Source organism: Schistocerca americana, chromosome 3 (assembly GCF_021461395.2).
Source record: "Schistocerca americana isolate TAMUIC-IGC-003095 chromosome 3, iqSchAmer2.1, whole genome shotgun sequence".
NCBI lineage: Eukaryota > Metazoa > Arthropoda > Insecta > Orthoptera > Acrididae > Schistocerca > Schistocerca americana.
This window is the reverse complement of record NC_060121.1, coordinates 608,404,528-608,431,863: the sequence shown is the minus strand read 5'-3', so window position 1 is coordinate 608,431,863 and position 27,336 is coordinate 608,404,528. Positions and strand designations below refer to the sequence as shown.

The following is a 27,336-nucleotide window of genomic DNA, read 5'->3' as shown; positions in this document are numbered from 1 at the left end:
TACAATACTATTGTGGATGATGCATGAGCAAACTGCCATGATTTTCATACACCCAGGCGAGCATGTAAGTATCCTCATTTTTATTTTATTTTTCTCATTTTTATTGTATTTTCCTCATTTTTATGTACTTCCCATCAATTTTCGCCATTTTACCAGGTTTTCCATAATTTCAACGCATTTTACCCAGTTACTCGAGCTCCAAGTCACTGCTCTAGATGACCTGTCATGTCAACAAAACATCTCATGGCGCAGATCTCCTGTACTATCAGCCAATGACATTGCAGCTTGGTTATCAGTTTCTGTTACAGCTAAACCACTGCACTCTCCATTCCCTTGCGAGGGCTATATAAATGTAGACATCTTATGGACCTTGTTACACTGACTGCACCACATGACACAAATACTATTTCTTTGTGTGGGAAACAGCCAACAGCAGAGAGGAGGTGCAAAAGCTACGTTCCTTCGCCGAAAAGCCTTATAAATTTGGTAGAATTTTATTACGATTGGCCATCTCTATACATGTGGGTGGGGATCACAAAGTAATCTCGCATTTGTAGCGTAAAGTCCAGGATTGAAAGATCTCACCAACAACTTTGACGATTACCACGCCAACAAACATATCTTATCTGTAGCAGCACTCTGCCCCTCTATTTCGAAACGAGTTGCCCCTTCGTTGAACCTACTGGCTACGGATCCTGAGCAAAACTCTAGAGAGTCTCTCTACGTGTCTTGTAAGTGTTCCTGTGTCTTTAACCAAACTCCTCTCCCCCCCCCCCCCCTGCAACATTGTCTGCGATTTAATTTGGAACTGACCAGAAGTAGGGGGGCACTATACCCACTACATTTGACGTCTCGTGAAGGAACAGTATGACCAGAGTTCCACGACATCAGTAAACTTCGATATTCTGCTTTCGTAAAGACCGTTACATGAGCGTAATTGCTTTGTGTTTACAACACAATAACGTGAACACAGCAACTTCAAACAGTGATCCAAGTACATGTGTCTTACCGACGGATTGTAGATAACCTGGCTCTGTTGTGGTGCATATATCAGAGCTGGATGGTATAAACGGAAGTAGCAGACCACTCCTGGGAAGCAATAACAGCATATTTTTTTATCGAAAATCAAGGCAGCTGCAGCAGGAGAAATCAACTCTGTACACAGATCAACTACCTACACGTTCGAGTAGGAATCAAGTCAACACACAGAATTATTTGCAGACTTTGAGTTCCCATCAACTGCACCACAGCATGAGTTTGCAGACACGCTCTTTGATTGGACATCAAATTGTTTCCAGACTTCGATTTTCCACTATATCCTTCACATGCAGCACTCGTCGAGTCTCATGTAGTTACGAAACGAGGGTTACTATACTATCAACAATCTAGTTCGATTACTCTCATGCTAGGCCCATCCGAAATGCTTGCATGTAGATCATTGGAAAGCGGGAATCTCTCAAGATTTTTCAATGGACTGTGGTATACTATCCTTGTAAGATCAAGCCCCGTCTGGTTATGTTAGCAATATGAACATATATATATATATATATATATATATATATATATATATATATATATATATAAATTATAGAAAAATGGCATAAAATCGCCCATTGCATGGGAAGGAGTGCGTGACAGAAAGAGGAATACGAGAAAAAGTCGACATTGAAGCACTGGGAACCAGGGAAACAGTAACTGATTACGGCCAGGGATAGGACGGTTGTTTAACGTGAATGACCATCAAATGTAGAATAATAAATATATTTTTGTCTGACCATAAGCTCAGGTGTGGCCTTTAAGTTATCGGTTACCACCTTACCGGTTTTTAGTGTTCGGACCTGTAACAACGATAAACTTTGCTTCCTTTCTAGTCTAAGAGCATTGTATTATCAACTTCGGGACTTCAGTATATAGAAGTACAGAATGGATCGTGTATTTGACCTAGTGCAAGACTGTTTAATGTTTTAAACTCTAACAAACACTTTTTATTGCGTCCAGACTTGTGACTACGATAAACTTTAGTCCTCCTTAGGTAAAGAGCATTGTATTACCAACTTGGGAGCTGCAATAAACAATTACAGGATGGATAGCGTGTCTCACCCTGTGCAAATCTGTTTACAACGTGCTTCTCTGTAGTCTCTACCAATCACGACTATGCAGTACGAGTTATCAGATACCTTACAGAATAGTTGCTAAACGGTTTTTAACAACATTCCTCAGTATCTCGACTGAAGACAGATGATGCATTCTAGAGACAGGGAAATGTTATGTCAGGTCATTTATCGCACATTTAACAATTTTTTCCGTTGTTCTCCAGGGGTATAACCTGCGCTCGACTTGTATACAACTGCGTATTCTGCTTGTGACTTAGAGAACTATCTACCCGCAAGCATTAACAGCATTCCTCCCCATACCACAACCAGCACAGGCCTTCCTACCAATGTGTAATGCGTCATATACAACTCTGATGGGAAATCTATTTCGGCACCCTCCTCTAGGTGAATGAAGATGCATGTGAAGTACAGCATTTCCCCATCAAATCTTGGGTATAAATCGAAACTTCATTTTCATAGTTGCAGTGATGAATCATATACAACTGCATGTTCTGGGTGTGACTCAGAGTGTTATTTACCTGCAATCGTTAACAGCAAACCTCTGCATACCACAGCCAGAAGAGGACTTCTAACACATGTGTGATGAATCATGTGCTGTTCTGAGTGTGACTCAGAGTGTTATCTACCTGCAATCGTTAACAGCAAACCTCTCCATACCACAGCCAGAAGAGGACTTCTAACACATGTGTGATGAATTATGTGCACCAAACCGACGAAAACCTATTTCAGCACCCTTTTCTAGCTGAATGAAGATGCGTGTAAAGTATTCCATTTCCCTGCTATAACTTGACACAAATCGAGTTTCATATCTGCAGTGATTCTAAGTCAGTAACAGTGGTTTGTGAGGTACTGGAATCCCTGTGTATACGTTTGCTTAACGGTTGTTGTTGTGGAGGAGACTGTGTTCTGTTCACAGAGTTAGTGCAGCGTGGCGCGTAATTTCACATGCCACACGCTGCTCCTATGGATTTGTCTATTTCCTCATAAGATGTCGTAGTTTCATTCATTTTCCTTTGCTGACGATCATTTGATACTACTGATGTGAGCATAGTATAATTTCCGAACCGTAATCGGATAGGAACAGTGAGTACTAGACACCTCCAGAAACGTATATAGTGCGTGTGTCAAAAAAATCTCCTTACCATCTTAAAGTCTGTCACCATAGTGGGTGGGACAGAAAACTTGCAGAGTGAACGTATTTATATTTCCTGCATTGTAGTGTTAACAGCGTTGCATTCTATAACTAATATATTGCAAACCACACTGCTTTAACATTAGAGCATGTTTAAGTGCAGAACCGTGTAGCCTTAGGAGGGTGTGTCTTTATGTTCTACGATCATTTCGCTCTTTCCAACGCGTTCTTCGTATGGATTACAAGAAACTCGAACGATACTCCAGAATTGACAGCACAAGTGATTTACGTAATATGTTTCAAACTCCTTCTGTTTGGAGCGTCATCATGGATAAACTATATGTTTCTTCTTCTTCTTAACTGTCTGTCATATCACCAGCATGCTCTCAACTGTACAGGTTAGTATGTACTACACACAAATAAGGAATACTAACCTCCTCAGCATGCATTTATCTAGAGAGGTCATGTATGCTTGTGTATACTTGGATGGATGACGTGAATAAGACTTTCGTAACAGTCTTCACAGAGCGGCAGTTGCGGTATTGGAATGAGAATACTGGTCTGTGTCAAGAGCGTTGGTCGGTTGTGCAAGTTTAGAACATGAGTTCGCCCCTTTCGGAAAGCAAAACATCGAAGTGTATTGATTGCGTGGAACTCAGCTCGGTATATGCCTTCACAAGATGTCGAATGCAGTGCAGTGGGTACAGTGCCCTCCTGCTTCTGGTCAGTTCCAAATTAAATCGGAGACTGTGTTGCGGGGGGCAGGGGGGGAGCGGCGGTTGGTTAAAGGCACAGGAACAGTTAGAAGACGCATAGAGAGATTATACAGAGTTTTGCTCAGGGTAGGGTTCAGCGGCGGGGAGGGCGGGGAGGGGGGGGGGGGCCTCGTTTCGGATCAGGGAACAGAGTACTGCTATTGACATAATTCGTTTGTTGGGGTGGTAATCACCAAAGTCATTGGTGAGATCTTTCAATCTCCAACCTTGTGCTACAACTGCGAGAGTGCTTTGTGTACGGTCGCAGGTTCGAATCCTGCCTCGGGCATGGATGTGTGTGATGTCCTTAGGTTACTTAGGTTTAAGTAGTTCTAAGTTCTAGGGGACTGATGACCACAGATGTTAAGTCCCATAGTGCTCAGAGCCATTTGAACCAAGTGCTTTGTGACTCCTCTCCCCATCAATATAGCAGAGAGGGCCAGTCGTAATAACATCTTACCTAACCAATAAATCATTCTAGCTAAGGAACGGAGCTTTTGCACCTGCTCTATGATGGTGTCTATTTCCCACACTAAGAAATAGCACTTGTGTCACGTAATTTAGGCAGTGTAACAGGGTTCTCGACATGTCCACAAGTTTATACCACTTGAAAAGGAATGGGGGGACTTTGGTTTAACTATAATACAGAAATTGAGAACCATGCTGCAATGTCATTGGCTGATAGCACACGAGATTTGCGCGATGAGACGTTTTGTTGAGGTAACAAGTCATCGAGAGTAGTGGTTTGGAACTCGAGTAATTGAGTAAAATACGTTGAAATTGAGGAAAATGTGGTAGAATTGCGAAAATTGAAGGGAAATTCGTAAAAATGAGAAAAATACAACAAAAATAAAGATGCTTACACGCTCGCTTGGGTGTACGAAAATCAAGGCAGTTTTCTCATCCGTCATCGACAACAGTATCGTAGAACGAGTTCATATTTTTACTCAGTTCGACGTTACGAAATAACAAGCAGGACGGGTAGGGGGAGGGGGGAAGGTTATGAGAATTGTGCCTTGCTGTTGCGTCTAAAAATAGCTGTGTTTTTATCCGACATGCGAAGAGATATGTAAGAGGCTTATGTCTTTGTCCTCTTAAAACACACTGGTAACATTCACAACAAAACACTTCTATCTGTCCCGAAGTGTTTGCTTAGTATCGGTTAACGTGTTGATGTTTGGTCCTACCAGCATTACGTTACTGACGAAGTCACCGGCAGACGTGGAGGAAGGAAGTCGGTTGGAGGAAACGTATTTGTCACACGCCGATGGTCACTATCTTGACGGGTTCGCTCTGATGGAGCCATGGCAACGGGGACTGCTTTGATTATCATTAGCTGATTCCGGTGCTCTGAAAGGGCACCTCTTTCCTGCTGTTGGGCTGTGTTGTGTGATCTAGTGCATTAGCGGACTCTCTTGTTACTGCCCTGCCTTTTATGATCATTTCCTGAGTTGTCAATTTGTACTTTCCGGAAAGTTTGAATCGGCCGTAGTATCATCTCTATCGCTTACACAAACTGTTTGACACTGCCCACCTGTGTGTTCACTGAGCACCCTGTGTGACTTCTCTGGAAATTAACGTAGTTGTAATCCCCGGCTGTGATAATTGTGGTGATAGTTTTTTATTGTTTGGTTTTAATAGTGTTTCTCCTTCCCAAATGATGCCTAAAATTATTACTGTCACCATCTGTGTAAGTGGTGGAAATGTGACTATCGTTGACAGTGCTACTTGTTCTGTCATGAACATTTGTTATTATTGTGCTCTTTTTTGATTTTGATTTGGCCAGATCTATTAGTATACTAGGTATTGGTTAAAAACAGTCTTAGTTGCAATTTTATTTTTTTTATTTTTCAACAACGTGTTTCGCCTTATTTAGGCATCTTCAGGTTATCTATATAATCTTGTTTTTGATGTTACGCAGAGATGAAGCCACACGTTTTTCTGCCCGACTAGACAGCATACTATAGAAATTCTTCCAATCCATATGTGGCATACAGCAAACAAGTGCTTAACAGTATTGGTTAAACAGTATTGGTTAAAAAGTCGGGCAGAAAAACGTGTGGCTTCATCTGTACGTAACATCAAAAACAAGATTATGTAGATAACCTGAAGATGCCTAAATAAGGCGAAAAGCGTCGTTGAAAAATAAAAAAACTAAGATTGCAACCAAGACTGTTTTTAACCAATACTGTTAAGCACTGGTTTGCTGTATGCCACATACGGATTGGAAGAATTTCTATAGTATACTAGGTACACTGCCAAAAAACTGTAATTTTCTGTGTTGGCTCCCTTGGGTGTTATAAGGCAAAATCCATAACCTGATTCTTGGTACCTGATTGGGTCTGCAGGAAATCTTGTACTGGTATCTGACCTTACATTATTAACAGAATCAGCATTTCAACCTGGAAGGGAAGATCAGATAGTTGTTTAAAACCTGCTTAAATTATATTTGTATTCGGTTATATTAATGTGTTTATTCTTGGTTCTTGACAGTGTTTAAATTGTACTATTCTCGTAATTCTTAGTTTAATCTTTTAATAGCATTTGCCAGGGTTGTTCTAACTTATTCTGGATTGCTTGTTTAGCCAGCTGTTTGTTGAAAGTATGTTGTCGTACTCATTGACCCTTTGCTGCAACTAGGCCACTTCTTGTCGAGTGGCACTTATTTTACGAGCGCCTGGCTATTGCCTGACGGGTCAGCTATTGTTTCTTCAGACTCTGTGGGCAGTTGGCCCGGCCTGACAGCGATTTTTTTTTTTTTTGAGTGTACCGGCGGCACGATATTATTGGACAACATTTGGGATTCGCCGCTGCCGTTACCCTGTGTGAAGCGACTGTACGGCACACTGACAGTTGTTTAAGTTAAGCTTTCTCTTCTCTGGTTCGCATGGGCCTAAACTTTTCAGAGTTCAAGATCTTTTTTTTTTTTCTTTTTGGGTGAATCCCTTTTGTGTCGTGACATTTCTGTATAAAGTTATCCCTAGTCAGCTGGGCCATTTGTTGGTCATCGTGTCGCTTGTCAGCTCTCTCAAAAGATCATGTTTGATTTGTAATTTAAAACCATTTCGTCAGCTTGGACATTTTAATTTGTTTTAATATTTCTAACTGCTACTAAATTTGTGCTGGTTGTTGTTACATTTGACCTTCAAAAATTTTGCTTTGCATCTGTGAGAACCACTTTAAATTTTGGGTCTTTAATTTAAAACCAGTATCATATTTTATTATTTCTAAACGGCTCTTCCTGCTATTGTCGTCAGCGAAAAAGAAAATTTTTCAGTAAAGATGAATCACTTGGCAAATAATGAATGGTGTCGCAAGAATTCCTGTTAACTGGTTTGCTGCAGCACACTCCGTCATCTGTACAGCAGGAATCTCAACCGTCAACAATATATGAGAAAATCAACACGGACACTTGCACACACACACACAAAAAGCTGTGATTCGTTACAGTGGAGGATCAGGAACCTCTACCAGACAGCCTTCACTTTACCTGTGAAGTAGAATAAATGCGGGCGATGACAGGCTATAACCGTACGCAGCAGCAGCTACATGCGTGATCTCGGTCTGTCGAACGCCAACAGTTCATCAGTGGAACACATTTCTCAACAACTTAATTAAATACTCTAATTAATGTTTAAACCAGTAAACAATACATTGCTTGAATTTAGCACTCACTTCATGCCATGTGATCCGTTTTCTCACAAGCGTGTTTTTCCGTCATCCTGCAAATTTTAAGAAGTTCTGTTTAGTTGAATTTCGAGCAGAAAATCTGCAGGGTAATTGTCAGTTAGGTTTCTCTGCCAAAATTTAGAAAATTCTTCCAGGAGGATAATATACATGCAAATAAATGAAAACAATGTCTAAGACAGTACCTTATATCCTTTCTCTCCAGCAGCTTAGCACTGACTGGGTGTTCTTCCTGCCAGTTCACAAATGGGAAGTTGGGGAACGGAGTGGGTAGTGGAGAGGAGGGGAGGGGAGCTAGGGAAGTGGGAGGAGTGGGAGTGGTGACATCATTAGTGTGATATTCCCACATCTACCCTCCATGGTGGAGAGGTGGTGGTGGTGGACTATGCAGGAAGAGCCGCCATCTTGAATAAATTTGCCAACAATGCAGACTGCACCAGAGCAAACATTACTCCACTATCCCTAAATAGAAAAGTAGTAGGAATTGATCTACAGGGTTTGTCCACCATCTTGGACACAATTTGGCGTCATAGCTCAGTCATCTTGACCCTGAGAGCAGATCCATCACACTGGGTGCCATCTTGTTGATGTAGAGGATCCATGTCGATTTGACTATGGGCCATCACAGTTCCCTCATCGTAGATGCTGTTGGCCTTGAGGAGTCATGGTTCCACAATAATGGAGTCACCATCTTGTCGATCTTGATGTTTCTTGTTGAGACGACCTTCGACCAACATTGTTACACCTTCTTCGATCTGCTGTGTCATAGTGTCGTCCATATCGGATAAATCTGGCAACTATGCAGACTGGGCTCATATCTCCAATCTACAAGACTACATCCCTTTTCTATTTCCTGGCATTCTTAAATCACCCCATTGGCTTAGAGGATAAGGTGGGAGGGAGGGGTAACCTTAACCTTGATCAAAAATGCTGGCTGAGGTCATACTGGTACTTTTCTTCCACAGCCAGTTGCTCACAGCTGTGATTATTACCATTCTTTCCTTTTTTCCTTTCTTCCTAGAGTCATCAGCCTTCTGACTGGTTTCATGTGGCCCACCGCGAATTCCTCTCTGGTACCAATCTTTTCATCTTGAAGTAGCACTTACAACCTATGTCCAAAATTATTTTTTAGATATATTGCAGTCTCTGACTTCCCCTCAGTTTTTATCCTCTAGAGCTCCATCTAGTACCATGGAAGTTGTTCTCTGATGCCTTAACAGATATGCTATTATCGTGTTCCTTTTTCTTGTCAGTGTTTCCCATATATTCCTTTTTTTCGCGGATTCCGGGGAGAACTTCCTCATTCCTTATCTTATCAGTTTCATAACTCGTGGTTGCTAAATAATGTTACGAATTATTTACAGAATTAGAAAAAAGCCGTAGAAGCCAACTTTAGGGAACATCAGATTGGGTTCCAGAGGAAGGTAGAAGCGAGCAATGCTATTCTGAACCTTTAACGTATCTTAGGAGATACGTTGAAGAACGTTAAATTAACGATTATTTTAGAGAAAGGACACCAGAATTCTGAAGGTATCAGTGATAAAATAAAGGGAGCGAAAGCTAATTTACAACTCGAACAGAAACTCAAATGAAGAATTAAGAGTCTAAGAACATGAACAGGAAGCAAGAGTGGACATAAGCTTTAAAAGAGCTCAGATGTCACTACTAGACTTTTTATTCATATGACTACGATTGACGGGCCCATGTTCGAAACTCTCCCGATGGGCCATTCTGCTGTTACTGCTTCTGTGCTGACGACACAATACTCCCCACTTCCTTTTTCACAGTGTATCCCAATTCCGCTAGGGCTCCTAGTGTAGAGTTCCAAAATACAATGCGATCTCGAGGCGACTGGCGGCCTGGCCTTAAGATCCTTGAAGTTTCTTCCACGAAGTTGTACTGCAGAACTACAAGCAATTCCAAAAAGGACTACAGTGACTGTTTGAAAACACTTTTAAAAATATTTCAGCTGTGTATTGATTCATGAGAAGACCGTCTGAATAAATACAGTGATTTTGTTAACATAATCCATGACTTTTATTTTTTATAGCCACACCCCTAACGGAACCGGGATACATTGGTCCTCCTCTCGTGTTGTCTATAGCGGTCAGATGGTTCAAATGGCTCTGAGTACTATGCACGTAACATCTGATGTCATCAGTCCCCTAGAACTTAGAACTACTTAAACCTAACTAACCTAAGGACATCACACACATTCGTGCCCGATGCAGCATTCAAACCTGCGACCGTAGCAGTCACGCGGTTCCGGACTGAAGCACCTAGAACTGCTCGGTCACCGCGGCCGGCTCTAGATCAGTCAGCTCAGCGTTAGGTCAGAGTGTCCAGTTACTTTTGATCAGTTAATTACAAGGAGTATTCAAACGAAAAGGTATGACACGTAGTAACAGCCAAACGAGTTGAAATCCGCAAATGCGACTTTGGGATAAGGCTTCATGAAATAACGTAGTGAGACATCTATGCAATGGAAGCATGCGTCGTCACCTCCCTCTAAAAAATTCAAAGCTGTGTCCTCAGCTGCTCCTGTGACACCGTCTTTTTCGATGTCCGAGACTCGCTGAATTCCTAAAGTGTCGAAAAACCATTAAAACGACGTGCACTGTGAGACACTTCGTAGCTAACACAAGTCCACCAAGAGCAAACGGCCTGGAGTCTGACGGAGGGAGTGATTCTGCTCGGCGATAAAACGCGTCCACATGTCTTCAACGAAATTGGAATTATATTAATACCGTCAGCTGCGCATGGGCGTTGATATAGATCAACGGGGCCAGGTGAAAATGTGTGCCCCGACCGGAACTCGAACCCCGTATCTCCTGCTTACATGGCAGACGCTCCATCTGAGCCACCGAGTGCACAGATGATAGTGCGACAGCAGGGACTATCTCGCGCACGCCTCCCACGAGACTCACATTCTCACCTTGTATGTCCACACATTACATTCGTAGTGTCCCACCCCAACACACTCATTACTCGTGGAAGACATTCTTCCAAGTTCCGGAAGAGTTCGGGGAATATGCGTGCATCCGCACAGAAGAAGAAGGTCATGGCCGGTATCGCCAGAAAGACACCACATCCATATAAGTACGTCTTCAAGGTCACACAAAGTGTAATGGCCACGTACAAGTGGGAGCAGCTTGAGCATCCGTACTGCAGCCCGAACATGTTGTCCTGCGACTTCCATGTGTTCGGGCCAAAAAAAAAAAAAAAAAAAAAAAAAAAAAAAAAAAAAAAAAAAAAAAAAAAAAAAAAAAAAAAAAAGATGAAAATCTTAAATATCTTATAGGGAAGCGCTTCCACTCGGACGGCGGCGTAATGAAGGAAATAGAGGATTGGCTCCTGCCACAGAATAGGAACTCTGGGAACAAGGAATCCTTCGGCTCCCAAAATAGTGGGATAGTTGTGTTTAGGCCTCTGCTGATTACTTTTGAATAAAAACTTCCATTATATCCAGTGTCGTTCCGTACCTTTTATTTTGAACACGACTCATACAAATAGAAAGCTAGCATTTCCTATCCTATTAATAAACCTGTTACAATAAAATGAGGAAAAACAATAATAGTTTCATCAGGCACCTCCTGTCGCTAAAAAACCACTCTAGCGAGCCACGTTTTAGGATCTCGACCGCTGCCGCATTCTCCCCCATCGCTCTCTACTAGGGCGGTTCGTCGGAAAACGAATGAGGCCTGAGACGATTACGCCGAGAGCTTTTGACTGTTCACAACTGTGAAGGTGGACTAGAGTGGCACGTCATTGAGCAACAATGGGAAGGAGGCGACACGAACACCAAAAAATGCTTTTCGGGTCCCCGATCTCTCTACGTCTGACACACACACACACATAGCTGTAGACCAGATTAGCTGCAGGTTTCGAAAGGCAGCTGCCGGTATCGGCGGCGTGTCCGGAGGGCGGCAGTTGCATCAGGCGGCGACTGTCCCCGGCCCGGCCGGCGTGGAGAGGAGACGCGAAAGTCTTTGTGCGGCGCGCGGCAGCTCGCGCCAGTCCCGCTCCAGACACCGCCACATCCAGTCGCAACAGCAGCAGCAGCAGCAGGTAGGGGAGCAACAAGTCGGACCCGCTGCAGCGTCCGCCTCCATCACGAGCATCTGCACCTATACTGCTCTGCAGTACTAAGTAGCAGTTAACACAAGTAACATAGTAAAGTAATATGCAAACACGGACCAAATGGAAGAGTTCCAAGATAATATTATTGTCACAAGTAACATCTACACCTACACTTGCTCGAATGGCAACGTTCTGCCGCACTGGCTATCGTAACTTGGATACAGTATCCTCTTATTGTATCTTTTTCACTCCTGCGTCGTTTCGAAGTGGCAGTTGTATGATACCGCCCTTCAAACAAAAAAATATGGGTTACTGTAGGTAGAACTTACGGTTGTTTCATTTTATCCATTAGAAATACTGGAGAGAGCCTGAGACTGTAAAAAGAGTGATTTCCTTTCTTCTTCTGTTTTTTACAGAATCATTACACTACTTCAGTCAATCATTTTCTGGTCATCTTTCCGAAATTTCCAGTGTTTCTGTCGTTGCTCATCTGTAAATACTTTTCTTATTGTTTGTCGTTTCTCAGTTTTACGTTTAAATCTTATTTGTGTGGTTTTCAGTTTTTTTAATTTGCTGTACTGTTTCGCAAATCGTCCAGGATTAATTACAGCTTTTTCATACCCTCCCTGATCTCCTTTATCGATCCTACTTGTTGCTTCTTGTTCCAAAGTTTTTCTATAATTCTCTTGGTAAATTGCTTTCTGGTGCACTCATAAAGTGCGCAAAGTGACCAAACAAACAAAAAATAGGAAAAAAGAGATCCTTCTTTCCGTATAATATCTGTAGCTGGTTCCAGTTTGCTGTACACCACTCCATCTGGCACTAGCACCAACCGCCATTGTTCATATTTTTGGTATCTTTTATTTATGCTTGTTCTAATCTTCTCTCTACTTTTAGGATTTTGTCGATTTCATTTTTCTGGGTGACTCTAGAGTTTCTCTTCCGTATCTCGCCTCTGGTCGAATCACCACCTTCCAACGTTTTGAAGTTAACTGACGGACATTTTTTATTTAGGTAACCCATTTTAATTTTTGAGCTTTTATCGTTTTGTCAGACCTTTGTTGCTGTACAGTTTTCTCGTCCGAGTTGTACGTTACGATTCCTCCTAGCTATTTAAATTGTTACAATACTTTTGCTTTTCTGTTCTTCACTGTTACGTCAATAACTAGCCTAATAGTGAATCTGTTACCATTACTTCATTCTTTTCGACTGATATACGGGGTCCTATTTTTGTACTATATTTTATAGGGTTGTTCTTTGATTTCTGGCTTCTTGAACGTTATTACCTGGAACGCTACGTCACCTGCGAATCCCAAGCAATTTAAGTTTATTTGATCTTTCTTGTTTCCAGTTCTGTTTTCAGGATTTTCCTTGTACCATTCCCTCATCACGTACACCAGAGCCCAATTGAAAAATAATGGAGATGAACCATATTCCCGTCTTAATCCTGTTTTAATTGTAAATGGCTCAGACATTTATACTCTGAACTTTACTTCAGATTTGGTGTTTGTTAGTGTTAAGTTGATTATTTTTATTAACTTGTGATGGAGATAAAAATTTCTTAGTATCTTCAACATTCAATAAGATCTGTAAATAAGATCGTGGGCTGTTTATAAAATATCGTTTTTTGCTACCAGTCACGATTTTCTTTTTACTTGTATTTCGCACGACTGTTTTCGGGATTTGATTTCTATTTTCAAGTGCGTTTTTCGTGTGCTATGGCATTTATTCGTAATGTTACCGATATGTGAAGTGTTGCAGTGTTCTGTTGTCTTAGATCTTCATGTAGCCCACTTGAGCATGGACTCACTCGTATTAAACACCTCACGTAATTTTCTGTGCGCAACACACAATGAAAGTATCAAACATCACGGTTTCATCCAATATCAACAGTCTTCAGATCTAGAAACATGTCGCAGCAACTGCTGACTGATCGATTTAATTGACGGTGTGCACCCGTTGCTGTGACTTGTCTTTTGGTCTGAACATGACCTATACTGCTTGCAACCGGTTATTGAGGTATAACAAAATCTGTGATCTAGACTGTGTTATTCGGACAAGTACGCCGTGATACTTGCGAGTGATAAGTCACGTTCAAGAAACACCTGCTGTCATTTTATTTTGTAGTCCGGCAGCACGACTGCAGTTGAGCAGTGCAGTCTAACATCATTTATTTATTTTCATTTTTATTTTAACTTTTTCTGTCTATCAGACAAAAATTCACAACGATTAAACTTAGTTACAAAATAATGCTGTAGGATAAACCAATAAATTAAAATTTTAGTTAACTGCTTCAACCTACATCATTATTAGTATGTCTCAGGAGTGTCAACTGTATATGATTAATAGTTACAAAGTATTCAGTTTTGATCCAGATACTCTAGTGATAAAACCTGTCGTCAAGAATATGGTCATAGACTACGTTTAGCACTCCACAGCTTTTGTCTGGTCTTACGTCTGGCTCTGAATTTTGGCATTAGAGTGTTCTTTTCTTGGTCGTTGCCCGATACTACACGCTTCATATGCGAGTCTATGAACTGCAGCGAATTATCAAATAATTTAGAACGTGAAGTATTCATGGAACATTTATGAATTAAGGATTGAAGTAGCAATAAAGTCTGTGGAATAGGGGTGCGGTGTTGAGACTATTTCAATAACATGAAAACATTATCTGTCAGTGAAGTGTGGAAGTTGCTGTCATCCTTGACCGTAGCTAAGGCAGATGCAGTCCACCATGGCAAACTGCAATCAAGACTTACGAACATGTGTCTCTGGTCTCCAGGACCGTATGAAGGCGATATCGAATTTAGCCTGTGAGACCCCCTAAGAAAGGGAGTTGCTATGTGTGTAAGAAACAATATCGATCTAGAGCGTATTTTAACAGAAGGCCAAAAAGCGAATGCCGTATCTAAAGAAGCTAAACAGAACACACCACGCGTGTCCGTTCTGCTTTCTCTAGCATTGGCCTTTTTCCTTTCCCTGTGGGTAGTTCACTCAGATGTTAAATGGACCGGATGTTCGCCGAAAATGTACGGTCGGTAAACCTTAAAGTGCCCGCTTCACGGAAAGTGACTCATCGAACGGTAGGCACCAGCAACACTGCCGCTGTGCGAAATTAGAAAGTTCGTGCAGTGTGGATTTCCACCAAGTGCCTGAAATGCAGTAAATGTGCTGTCAGATGTAGGACAAGGTCAACGGATACGCCGCGTCATAAAGTTTTGCCGGACGTGCTTCACTGTGGGAAAACACTGTAGGAAGAAGACGTAGCTGTCAGAGGTGAGAAGCCGTGGGTGTATGAGCGTAACAAGGATGTAGCAGGATGGGGTCTAGGGTACGTAGCGGAATCGGCCAATACACGCGACTGCAGTGTCCTCTACCATTCGTGGTGATAGAAGATATGTTCGTCACCAACATTTTTTTGTAAAAAAAAAATGGTGCAAATGGCTCTGAGCACTATGGGACTTAACATCTCAGGTCATGAGTCCCCTAGAACTTAGAACTACTTAAACCTAAGTAACCTAAGGACATCACACACAACCATGCCCGAGGCAGGATTCGAAACTGCGACCGTAGCGGTCGCGCGGTTCCAGACTGTCGCGCCTAGAACCGCTCGGCCACTCCGGCAGGCCATTTTTTTGTCACTGAGGATGAGAAGTGATGGCGTGCTGTGTCTTGTCACTAGGGTTGGTGTCAATTCCCTGAGCTAAACCCCAATGTGAACCACGATGCGTTCGTTCGGTTAGGACAGAATGCACCTTTCCGGTGCATTATGTTGATTCTCATCATAAATAATACAGATGTGCATGTAACGCGTCATGTATGGCTTATAAAAAGGCAACGGGGAATCACACTTACTAGGAGATCGCCGGGAGAACTATTTGCCGTGTCACACATTGTCAAACGCTCACTAATTGGAACAGTAATTTAATCAAAGGGCTATTGTTCCTGCATAACACATTACGCTCTAAGAGTGAACCAAGTTGAACGAGCTTCCTGTGTTAAGTATCGTATTCATTAGTAACTTCTGATGGACGCCAGTAAGAAACGGCTTGTCAGGAAACGTCGAATGAGTATGCTGAAAGACTATTTTGTGCCAGAATAACTTTATGTTTTGGCTTTTCTGACATTTAGAAGTATGTTTATGTAGAGTTGACACAGGCAGCCGGATAATTGGACCTCGGCTCCCGAAACGCTTTGATAAGGATCATGATCCCGACATCAGTGACTGTATGCCAAAGTAATTATACACAATAACAGTAAACCTGCGAACACATTAAATGGCTTTCATGGTACTAGAGGGAACTGTAGAGGGTAAAAACTATAGAGAAAGAGAGAGATCGGAATATATATATTAGATGAGGACGTTTATTTCTATGAGATGAAGGTTGGTTCCGGGGAGGAGTGGTATGTCAAAGAAGTCGAAAGACTGATAAGAAGGAGAAGCAGTTGAAGAAGAAGAAGAAAAGTCTCTATCAGGAAACGACACTCTTAAGTTGTATGAACGAGAATTTTGCCTTCTTCGTGCACAAACAATGCTTCAGTCTTCCGATGGATTTATGCTGTCGTTTCACCTCACATTGAGTCCTTTCGCCTATTTATGGGCGTTACGTTACTTCCAGTTATGGTGAGGGTTAACTGCCAGTCCCTCTACGCGACGACGTTCGTCTGCAATTCCTCCTGCATTTAACAAGTTTTTTAACGACGTAACATTCGTGTGGATAACGGCATCGTCTGTGAACATCTGGGAGAGTTGTGAACGTTATCTGCCGTGTTGCTGGCATACATCGTAAGCCGTAACGATTTTATCACGTTTCCTACACGGAAAGCTTCTTTCGTACCTGGCGATGTCTCCACATTTCGACCGAAGCACTGTATTATGTTTTGTAGAATGTTCTCTACTCGTGATGCGTAACTGCATCTAAGCCTTTCCAGAAGTGAAGAAACGCATCTATACCGTTCTAATTAGCGAGGACACACAAAGCAAGCCGTGTTAATTGCATGTTCCATAGGTCATTTGAACGGTTCTTTTATCGATTTGATGGGGAACGATTTAGTTTACGGAATATGTGTACGTAACTAGTGTTAACATTGATGAACGCCTTATTTTAGTACTTCCCGTGCAACTACACTGAAAAACAAGTATTTCTTCCTTTTGTATGCTGGCTGCCAGTTTTGTTAGTAGAAATTCGTCAATGGAATAGCTGTCCAGGAGAAATGACTAAGTTAGAATTGAAAGTTACTTTTTTACCTGTCAGAAATTTTGAGTTATTGGACACATGACCAAAATTTTCGCTACTGCTCACTGAACGCCTTTCTGAGCCATCGACAACGTTAAGAAATGGTAATAAAGATCATTTCTCCTTCCAGTGTTCTAAGTATGGATATAATTGTTTTTCTCAAATTGTGATGGAACATTTATGACGAATTTCCTTAGGGAATGTATTTAATGTGACGGCGTGCCTATCTCCTTGAAGAGATAACTACATGACGTCTGTGGGTGAACATCAAATATCATTTTTACTAGTCGCTTTTGTGCAATTAATGTTTTATTTCTAAATGATGAGTTAACTTGGGAAATTATTCCATGAAACATTGAGAGGAAATATGCAAAACCTATATGGAGATTGAGTCTTGTCTCCGTGATAGCAGTTTTACGAAGAGCAAGAACGGTTGAACTTAATTGTTTGAGTAGATCATCAATATGTCTCATTCCAGTTCAAGTTTTCATCAACATGTACACCAAAAAAATTCCAGCGTTCCTCTGTTTGCTGACCCCTGCTCGTGTGTTACATCAATTGTTGGTATGGCTATTTCTTGTAAGGAATTGAATATAGTGTGCTTTTTAAAAATTTTGTGTGGATCATTTTCTGAGAGCCGTTGTATAATTGTTTGGAAAGTATCATCTAACATCTTTTTCTTGCTTTCTCTCTAATGGATTTTGTTATAAAATTAGCATTTTCTGCAAAATGTACCAATTGTGCGTTACGTGGAATGTCATTCACGTATATAAGGAATAGTAGTGGACGCAAAGTAGATTCCCTTTGTAATTTCTCCCCAGTCACTAAAATTTTCTCACTTTGCGACATTTCTTGAACTTCTCAGCGCACCTTTCGCGTTCTGTTCGTGAAGTATAATGCAAAACATCCGTGCGTAAAACCATCAGTTCCCCAAACTATGAGTGTTTTCAGGAGAGTAACTTGATCTACAGAATCAAACACCTTGGAATGATCACAAAAAATACCAACCACCTAACGCTTACATTATTTGTTGAATGAATGTATAAACAGCATTCTCAGTCAAGCAACCCTTCTGGAATCGGAACTGTGATACGATAAGTAAATTGTTTCATTTAAGTGTGGGTCTACTCTTGAGTAAAACTTTTTTTTCGAATATTTTGGAAAAAGATGTCAGTAATGTTATTGGACGATAATTGTTTGGTTCTGTATTATCATCTTTCTCACGAAGACGTTAAACAATTTCATATTTTAACTCACCTACAAAAATCGCCTTTGCCAGTGAAGCACTGAATGTATCACTACGTACATTACTAATAAAGTTGGAGCAACTGAGATTGGTTTTTCAGAATTTTTATAATTCTGTTCATTCCAGCGAAAGATGTCAATGCTGCTTCTAGTTGCTTAGTGTTGAGGACTTACATTTAAAATACATTCTCTTGCTTCTTCAGCTGAACCATGTACTTATAATTTTGCTGCTACATTTAGAAAGTGACTGTTAAACGTACTTGCAGCTGGTGAATTACCAGTAACTACATTGTCATTTAGTTTAATTGTTATGGAACGTTGTCAATGACTGGCTGCCGTGTCTCCCATTTAAAAACATCCCATAAAGTTTTGATCTTATTATCTGCATTGTTTATTTCTGTCAGGACGTGCATACTTCTGGACATTTTAATGACTTTCCTTAAAATACTACAGTATTTTTTGTATTATGCAAGTAATCTCGGCTCTAAATTTAGTCTGCTCTTTATGTAAATTTCCCTCTTCCTCTTAGATGAAACTTTAATTCCCTTACTTATCCACAGCTGATTTGTTTTTTTAATGGCTCTTATGGGCAATTCCCCAGGAAAGTAACTTTCAAAAATTGACAAAAATTTACTGTGGGATATACTGAATTTGACATTAGCATCTTGTTCTATATATACCTCATGCCGTACCACCCCTTATAATTTACTCTTAAAACATTGTGCCCTGTTCTCATTAACAAGCATCACTGCTTTGTATGAACTTGCCTCGGGTTTTACGTTATCATATTGTTTATTTGCATTAATTGCACATCACGATTAGACAGTCCATTAGCAATTGGGTAAACATTAATTGTTGCAGCCTGAGCACTTTCTTATGTTGCCAGTTCTCCTACTATCTTGATGCACGTGAGTAGTAGTTTCGGAATTAGTGTTGACTCCTACAGAAGAGTCGTTTCCGAAACTGTTATCAGACCGAGTACGAAATATATTCCATGTTTCTACAACAGACTGATTTCCGTACAGACACCTAGCTGAAAATGACTTACAAGTTCGTGGAGTCCTCCATCAGTAATACTGGAATTCAGTATGGGGTTGGCCCACTCTTACCCTTGATGACAGCTCCCACTCTCGCAGGCTTACTTTCAGTCAGGTCCTGGAAGATTTCTTGGGGAATGGCAACCCATTCCTTACGGAGTGCTACACTGAGGAGAGATATCGATGTCAGTCGGTGAAGCCTGGGGCGAAGTCGGCGTTCCTAAACATCTCACAGGTATTCTATAGGATTCAGGTCAGGACTCTGTGCAGGCCAGTTCATTACAGGCATGTTACTGTCGTGTAACCACTTCACCACAGGCCGTGCATTATGAACAGGTGACCGATCGTGTTGAAATATGCAATGGATATCCCCGAGTTGCTCCACAACAGTGGGAAGCAATAAGGTGCTTAAAACATCAATGTCGGCCTGTGCTGTAATAGTGCCACGCAAAACAACAAGGGGTGCAAGCCCCCTCCTGAAAAACACAATCGCTCCATAACATCACCTCCTCCGAATTTTACTGTTGGCACTACACACGCTGGCAGATGACGTTTACTGGGCATTCGCCATACCCACACCCTGCCATCGGATCGCCATATCGTGTACCGTGATTCGTCACTCCACACAACGTTTTTCCACTGTTCAGTCGTCCATTGTTTACGCTTCTTACACCAAGGGAGGCGTCGTTTGGCATTTACCAGCATGATGTGTGGCTTATGAGCAGCCGCTCGACGGTAAAATCCAAGTTCTCTCACCTCCCGCCTAACTGTCAAAATACTTACAGTGTATCCTGATGCATTTTGGAATTCTTGTGTGATCGTCTGGATAGATGTCTGCCTATTACAAATTACGACCCTCTTCAACGGTTGGCGGACTCTATCAGTCAACAGACGAGGTCGGCCTGCACGCTTTTGTGCTGTACGTGTCCCTTCAAGTTTTCCCGTCACTATCACAACGGGAACAGTGGACCTAGGGATGTTTAGGAGTGTCGAAATCTCGCATGCAGACGTATGGCACAAGTGACATCCAATCACCTGACCACTTTCGAAGTCCGTGGGTTCCGCGGAGCGCCCCATTCTGCTCACTCACGATGTCTAATGACTATTGAGGTCACTGATATGGAGTACCTGGCAGTAGATGCAAACATAATGCACTTAATATGAAAAACGTATGTTTTTGGGTGTCTCCGGATACTTTTCATCACTTAGTGTATATTCTGCGCACCTGTTTTCATAACTACAGAAACGATCTCCTCCTTGTTTCGTTTACTTGGGACGCTCTGTTGTCTCAGCGACGACAACTATTTCCACAAGGGGACGCAGTGTGAGCATCCAGAATCGATACAGATAACATTAATTAACTGTCTAATTTTACAGGGCAGAGTCTTCTGTACCAACGCACTTATTCATCTTAATATTCCGTTATAACAACACAAGCAATTTATCACGTATTCGCTATAGTCATTCTCACTTCACATATACACACTGAAAGGTTTACATATTAAGCTGCTAAACAAGCAGGGCCAATTCAACTCTGCTTGGGCTTTGATAAGGAAAAAAGGGCGAAAATATGGAGTTTCAGCATTAGCATGCTATGCATTGGTTGTTTTGAAGTCTCAAGAAACACTCGATACGATTTAAAGCAGTTTCGTAGTAAGAACATTAAGCAAGACTCTTCTGTTTCTGAGTACTCGCTAACTTTCCATTCTGCTCTCGGCTGTCTCACGAGAGAAACTGGTGGACGGTGAGCACCTTGTTGTGGCTCTTGCTTCACTGCAAATGACTCAGCGAGGGGCAATGTCCATTGACTCAGGGAAACCTTTCAGCACACATACCAAAGGACTCACTTCTGTAACCCTCAGTACGTAGAGAAACCCAATCGTTTTTCTGTTTAATCAGCTCGTACGTGAGTTACCACCGCCTGCTTGCCTACTGCTCGTTCAGTGGAACAAGCCAATGACAAGTCTATTTCAGTAACCGTTTCATTATGTCAGGAGCAGCTAAACAAAAGGTATGCGACTAGGTCAATGTAACACAGCGGCAAACGGATTTACAGAGTCTGGAGTCGGAGAGTTTCCTGCAGTATATTTCTTAGTAGTCTGTCCCACGTGCTTCACACGTTTTTAAAGAAGATCATACTACCTTTTTAGATATCAGACACGATCACATTATCCATGTCAGTAAAAGGGAGACGACTGTTGATGAGGCCGCTGCAGATCCTCGTAAATAATTCATCAAACCAAAAAAATCTGTGACAGTATGCTGGATAAGCCAGAACAGCAATATGCTAGGCACCATATTGAATGAATTTAGAACCAGTCCCTGTTCTAGCATGTTTGCATGAGGTCTCTATAACAACGAATCCTGCCTCGTGACTGTCAAAAATCATTTAAGACTAAGGGAGTCGAAAGCCTGATGCATAGAATTATGCAGGGTGACTAAACTGCCACTACAGAAGGGATTTTATGCAAACCATAGCGCCTTCAAAAACCACATGCAAGATTTTCATACTCTTTCGCTCACTAGGCACAAACTAGTAGTCCTGCAGAAAAAATGAACATGACCACTTTGTAGGAAATTTAATTCAGGTAAATTTTGTACTGTGATATGTTTTCGGTGGAGGCCATAATTTCTGAGCTATTCAAGGAAAACGCATTAGGTCACTTTTGTGCGTTTTTCTTGAATAATTGGAAAACTAACGAAAATGTATCCTAGTACAAAATTTAACTACATTAAACGTCCCATAAAAGGTCTGGTTCATTTTCCCTGTAGGACTAATAGTTTGCACGTAGTGAGCAAGAGAATGTGAAATTCTCACACATTATACTTGAAGACATTGCGGGTTGCATAAAATCCATAGGTGGCAGTTAAATCGTGCTGTATAGGCTGTTTCAGAAACAGAGCGCAAATGTCAGATATACATTCCTCACATGTAGACATATAAGAAGTTTGTTACGTGACTGAAAATGCTTGGTTTCTGTCTTCAAAACAGTGATATTTACCAGAATGTCTTTCTTCTCGCAAATAGTTGCCATTGAAAATGCACAAAATGTCCACGTTCTGCCTAAATAAGGTTTCACGTCTCATTGCCCTGCAAACAAGACAAACACTATCCCAAATTCCAGGAGTATTGCGTATTTCCTCACAACCTGTTAGAATTCTATTCCGAAGTGATTCAATGTGAGTCACCAGAGATGAACACACCGACTATAAACTGCCCTAGATGTAGAAATAGATAGGGTACAAGTCAGCGTGTAGGCCAACAAATTGGCCCACCTCCACCAACGTATCGACCAAGAAAAATTTGATCCAAGTACAGGCGAGTCTTAAGACTGAAGTTTGCAGGAGTGCAGTCGTGCAAGAAGTGAGCTGGTTGACGGATGATCAATGGAGTGTCTTGAAAAAAAAAAAAAAAAAAAAAAAAACAAGAGGTACGATGTTTTCTTGTAAATTTGGGTAAGCTTACCCCGTAAGTCTGTTCACAAATACTTGGTGTCAGATTAACGAATTGCCAATGATACCAGCCCAAAGGCTGAAAGAGAACGACACTTGGTAATAAAATGGAACAATTGCATCTAGGTTTCCATATGACCATAAACGCTGATTGTGCAAGTGTGTAATTCCATCTGGTGTGAACTGTGGTTCATATGTGAATAGTACTACGGCACGAATACGAAATAGCAGTGCCTGTGGTATTATAAAGTACGATGAAATGTTCCTTCGAACATGTGTGTATGTCCAAAGGAACAGACACTGCAGCGACTACATTCGTCAAGAAATACGGGAAGTGTACACTATGTGATCAAAAGTATCCGGACACCTGGCTGAAAATGACTTACAAGTTCGTGGTGTCCTCCATTGGTAATGCTGGAATTCAGTATGGTGTTGGCCCACGCTTAGCCTTTATGACAGCTTCCACTCTCGAAGGTATACGTTCAATCAGGAGCTGGAAGGTTACTTGGGAAATGGTTACCCATTCTTCACGGAGTGCTGCGCTGAGGAGAGGTATCAACGTTGGTCGGTGAGATCTGGCACGAATTCGGCGTTCCAAAACGTCCCAAAGGTGTTCTGTAGGATACAGGTCAGGACTCTGTGCAGGCCAGAGACTAGCTGTTTCATGGAAATAACTGGTGACGTGTATTCCATAACTTGAAACGGAGAGCAGGTGGAACAGCTTGTTTAGAATGCTACGGTAGCTAAGCAGTACGATAAAATAATTGAACTGCTTCCGGATAGAGTAGTCTCTGAAAAGCTTACTAGTTATGGCAGTGCTGCAGAAGTACTCGTGGTATTTTTGGAGTCTTCCAAAGTAGCAATAGAGCACTGGAAAGCGTGAAGTTTCCAACAATTCGGTTTCTTTTCTTATAGGTTCACAAAATGGAAAGTCATTGTAATACAGAGACCTAAGATACTGAGGTACTTCTAATTACAGTATCACAGGTTTCTTGTTCAATACACGCTGCGTGTCCGGTAAACGAAAATTGCACTTAATTGCAAAACATCATTTTCAGTGTCACGGGTATTTTGGCAGTACAGTACAAGTGTCGTACTACCGTCTGTTAGCTGTAGGTACTATGAGCACGGAAAGAGCGCTATCTGAGGCTCGTGGAGGAGAAAGTCAAAATTGGGACGTTGCACAGAATAAAAACATTTCTGTGGTCTCCCGACTACTGAAAATGGTCTGATAGAGATAAGACGTCAAATATTGTGCGTCAGATGCAGACGGCGATGGCATCTTCCAGTAAGGTAGCTGTCCGCATCGCAAAGCCAAAATAGTGCTACTGTAGTTCGAGGAGCGCAACAGTGAATTTAAGCTGTTTTAGAATAAATTTCTTCTGTTTCTGTCAACGATTACAAAACGTCTGGTCTTTAGACAGTCACTTTCAGTCATCCATCCTCAGGTTTTCAAAAATGGTTCAATAGGCTCTGAGCACTATGGGACTTAACATCTGAGGTCATCAGTCCCCTAGAACTTAGAACTACTTAAACCTAACTAACCTAAGGACATCACACACAACGATGCCCGAGGCAGGATTCGAACCTGCTGCCGTAGCGGTCGCGCGGTACCAGACTGAAGCGCCTAGAACCGCTCGGCCACCCCGGCCGGCTGACATGTTTTAATCACTGTCCAGTGATATTAATTTGACCATCAGCTAAAGCCTGAATAATCATTTTTTGCAGTGCGAGACGTGCAGGAAGAGAATCAGTGAAGTAGTGAAAAGTGCCGAAAGCGATATGGAACAATGCGGAGTCCAGTGGCATTGTCAGCTGTACTATGTTTCTCGGTTGCAAATCCATGGCGCGAACAGCCCAATCGAGATGGTCCTATAGGTTCTCGAATAGGTTTAAATGCGGGGAGTTTGGTGGCAGGGGGGTACTGAAAAAACCTGGTGCTCTTCGAAACATGCACCTACTGCGAACTTACATTGTCCTAGTGGTAGATGCCATCGTGCCGAGGAAAACACAACTGCATTTAGGGTTGGACGTGGTCCCCGAGAATAGATCCATACTTTTGTGGATCCATTGCGCATTCCACAATGACGAGACCACCCGGGGAATGCCACAAAAACATTCCCTAGATCATAACGCTCCCTCTCCGGCCTGGATCCTTCCGACAGTTGTTGCAGTGTGTTTGCTCTTAGACGTTCCACGCCTTACACGCCCAACACTCATCTGTCCGACGGACCATAGAATGTGATTCATCTGAAAAGGTCATCTATCACCACTCAGAGGAAGTCATCTTGCGTTGCTGGCGTGCAGTCTCAGCCTTCGTCGGTGATAAACGGCAGTCAGCATGGGTGAACGAGCCAGGCGCCTGCTGCGGAGTGGCCGAGCGGTTATAGGCGCTTCAGTCTGGAACCACGTGACCGCTACCGTCGCAGGTTCGAATCCTGCCTCGGGCATGGATGTGTGTGATGTCCTTAGCTTAGTTAGGTTTGAGTAGTTCTCAGTTCTAGGGGACTGATGACCTCAGATGTTAAGTCCCATAGTGCTCAGAGCCATTTGAACCATTTTTGAACCTGCTGCGGAGGCCTGGACGCAGCAACGCTCGCTTAACGGTCTTTGAGAACACACTGCTGGTAGGCTCTTGATTCATCCTGTCAGTCTGTTGCGTAATAGTTGCTCGTCTCTTCGACCGCACACATCTTCGCAGCAGTCGTTCACCCGCAGTTGCCTCAGCGCCTGTTTTGGATAGCACCATTTTGCCATGCTCGGTATACCTTAGCCATGGCGACACGAGAACATGTTATTACAAAGTTAGCCGTTTCGTAAATACTTCCACACCTGCTCGAAAGTCAATGATCATGCACTTTTCGATAACAGATGAATCTCTCCGTTGTCGCATTACGACAGCGGCTGCACTGTTTTCCAGCGTCTTCCCGACACGCTTTACTTACCCTTCATTGCTAGCACTGCCACTTTTTTTCACTGCGCCTACTAACCTAGCGTATACCTCTCAATAATGTGGAGATACGCATTTCGAAATATGATACAATTTCAGTCTGACAATTTCTGCTTCCGTCAGATTATCAGTAGGAATTCACACTCATAATTCACTGCAAATTCTTTGAACAACTTACTCGGCTTCGATGTAGTTAGATTAATATGACCAATAACGGAAAGATAACCACCCCTTCATCAGACTGCGATGTGCGAAAATTTGAAATAATCAAATATTTGTAACCAATAGTTTCCCTGCAATAGTTTGAGAACAACTGCACAGCGAAAAACAAGCGAATCCTAAATATGTGGTGTTTTGTTTCTTATGCTAATGTAAAGCATTTTCCGAAAAACTACTTCTGCAACTTCAGCAACATCGTTCATATACAGGAATTTTCCTTCAGGAGCGCAGCAGTTGACACAGATTTTAACTTTCTGCCTTCCATGAGTCAAAACCAGATAGTCAAAACCAGATATTGGCACGGTTCTTTGCGTGGGACGACGAAGAAGACAGCCGTAAAAAGAGTCCGTGGCAAAGAACTGCGGCACTGAGCCTCAACAATGCATCACAGTGCGTGCCAAGTTTCGCAAGAGGAGCGCCGTAACACGAGCTAAACATGTACATAATGCGTGCTTTTTTATTTCATTTTCTTTTATTTGTGACGCCTCAGCCAGCCTCCGATATACGTTCAGTCACTCACACAAACACATTAACGCATGATTCTCGTCAGCGAAAAACATCTCCTTGTCTAAATTAGTTTGCACCTTTTCTCTGGAATAATTCAGAAAGAGAAGGCAAATTATCAATTACACCGATCAAACTCTGTGTTTAAAATTCAGTCATACAGGTGATGAGTTTAGACCTCTTCAAATTCTGAAATCTGAGTCCCACTATTCGAAATGTAATTCGGTTCAATACGGCCGGAAATGAGTTCTAATGGAGATAAGCCCACTTTAAGGTAAAAGGTCTTTGACAATGTAGGTTTAAGTGATTGAAAGCACGTTTGAGAACCTATCAGGTAAGTGGGAATCGTCTGCCTGTAGTAGAGTATTAGCTCCATATTCAGGACAGCAGCAATATTGCAACAATAGCTGCCATTATCTGTAACACAACGCGTGCAGCTCTTGTTTCTCCGGACTTGCCTCTGCAGCGATCCTAGTGCGTAGACATCCTGCATACCCTGTTGTGTGAGCTAAAGTGTTAGTACAAGACACAACATTCCCACTTGCTTGTTGAGTCGTCTTGCGTGCACTCAACCATTAAAAACTACTCTGCTGAACATCATTTATCTCCACCTTGGAACAAATTTCCTGCCTGAAGTCCACATGACCTTTCCTGCTCCCTCTCTTGTAAGGGATAGTTTCCTGCGGTATGTCCCCATTTGGCAAATATCACCCTTCATATATATAGTGATAAAGTATGTTAAGAGCAACTATTTTTAATACGTGATGGAGAAATAAAATGGACTTTTGAAAATATAACCAAGTAAAACAACATGCAACTACTCGAAATGTTAAAATGGAACTCCTCTCCCGTATTTTGTGCAAGGTATGTCTCACAACTGGCAAATATTTGAAAGAATCCATATTTCAGAATGTCCAAGGGCT

At 42.0% G+C, this 27,336-nt stretch overlaps 1 protein-coding gene across 1 annotated transcript in view; it reads left to right on the top strand.

Annotated features, from left to right (window-relative positions):
* The first annotated feature begins 11,691 nt into the window (after nt 1–11,691).
* LOC124606564 overlaps nt 11,692–27,336 on the top strand; it is a 101,163-nt gene continuing 85,518 nt past the window's right edge. Inside the window, exon 1 of the mRNA XM_047138548.1 lies at nt 11,692–11,756. The gene's annotated coding sequence lies outside the window, so the exon portion shown is untranslated. The remainder of the gene's footprint in view (nt 11,757–27,336) is intronic.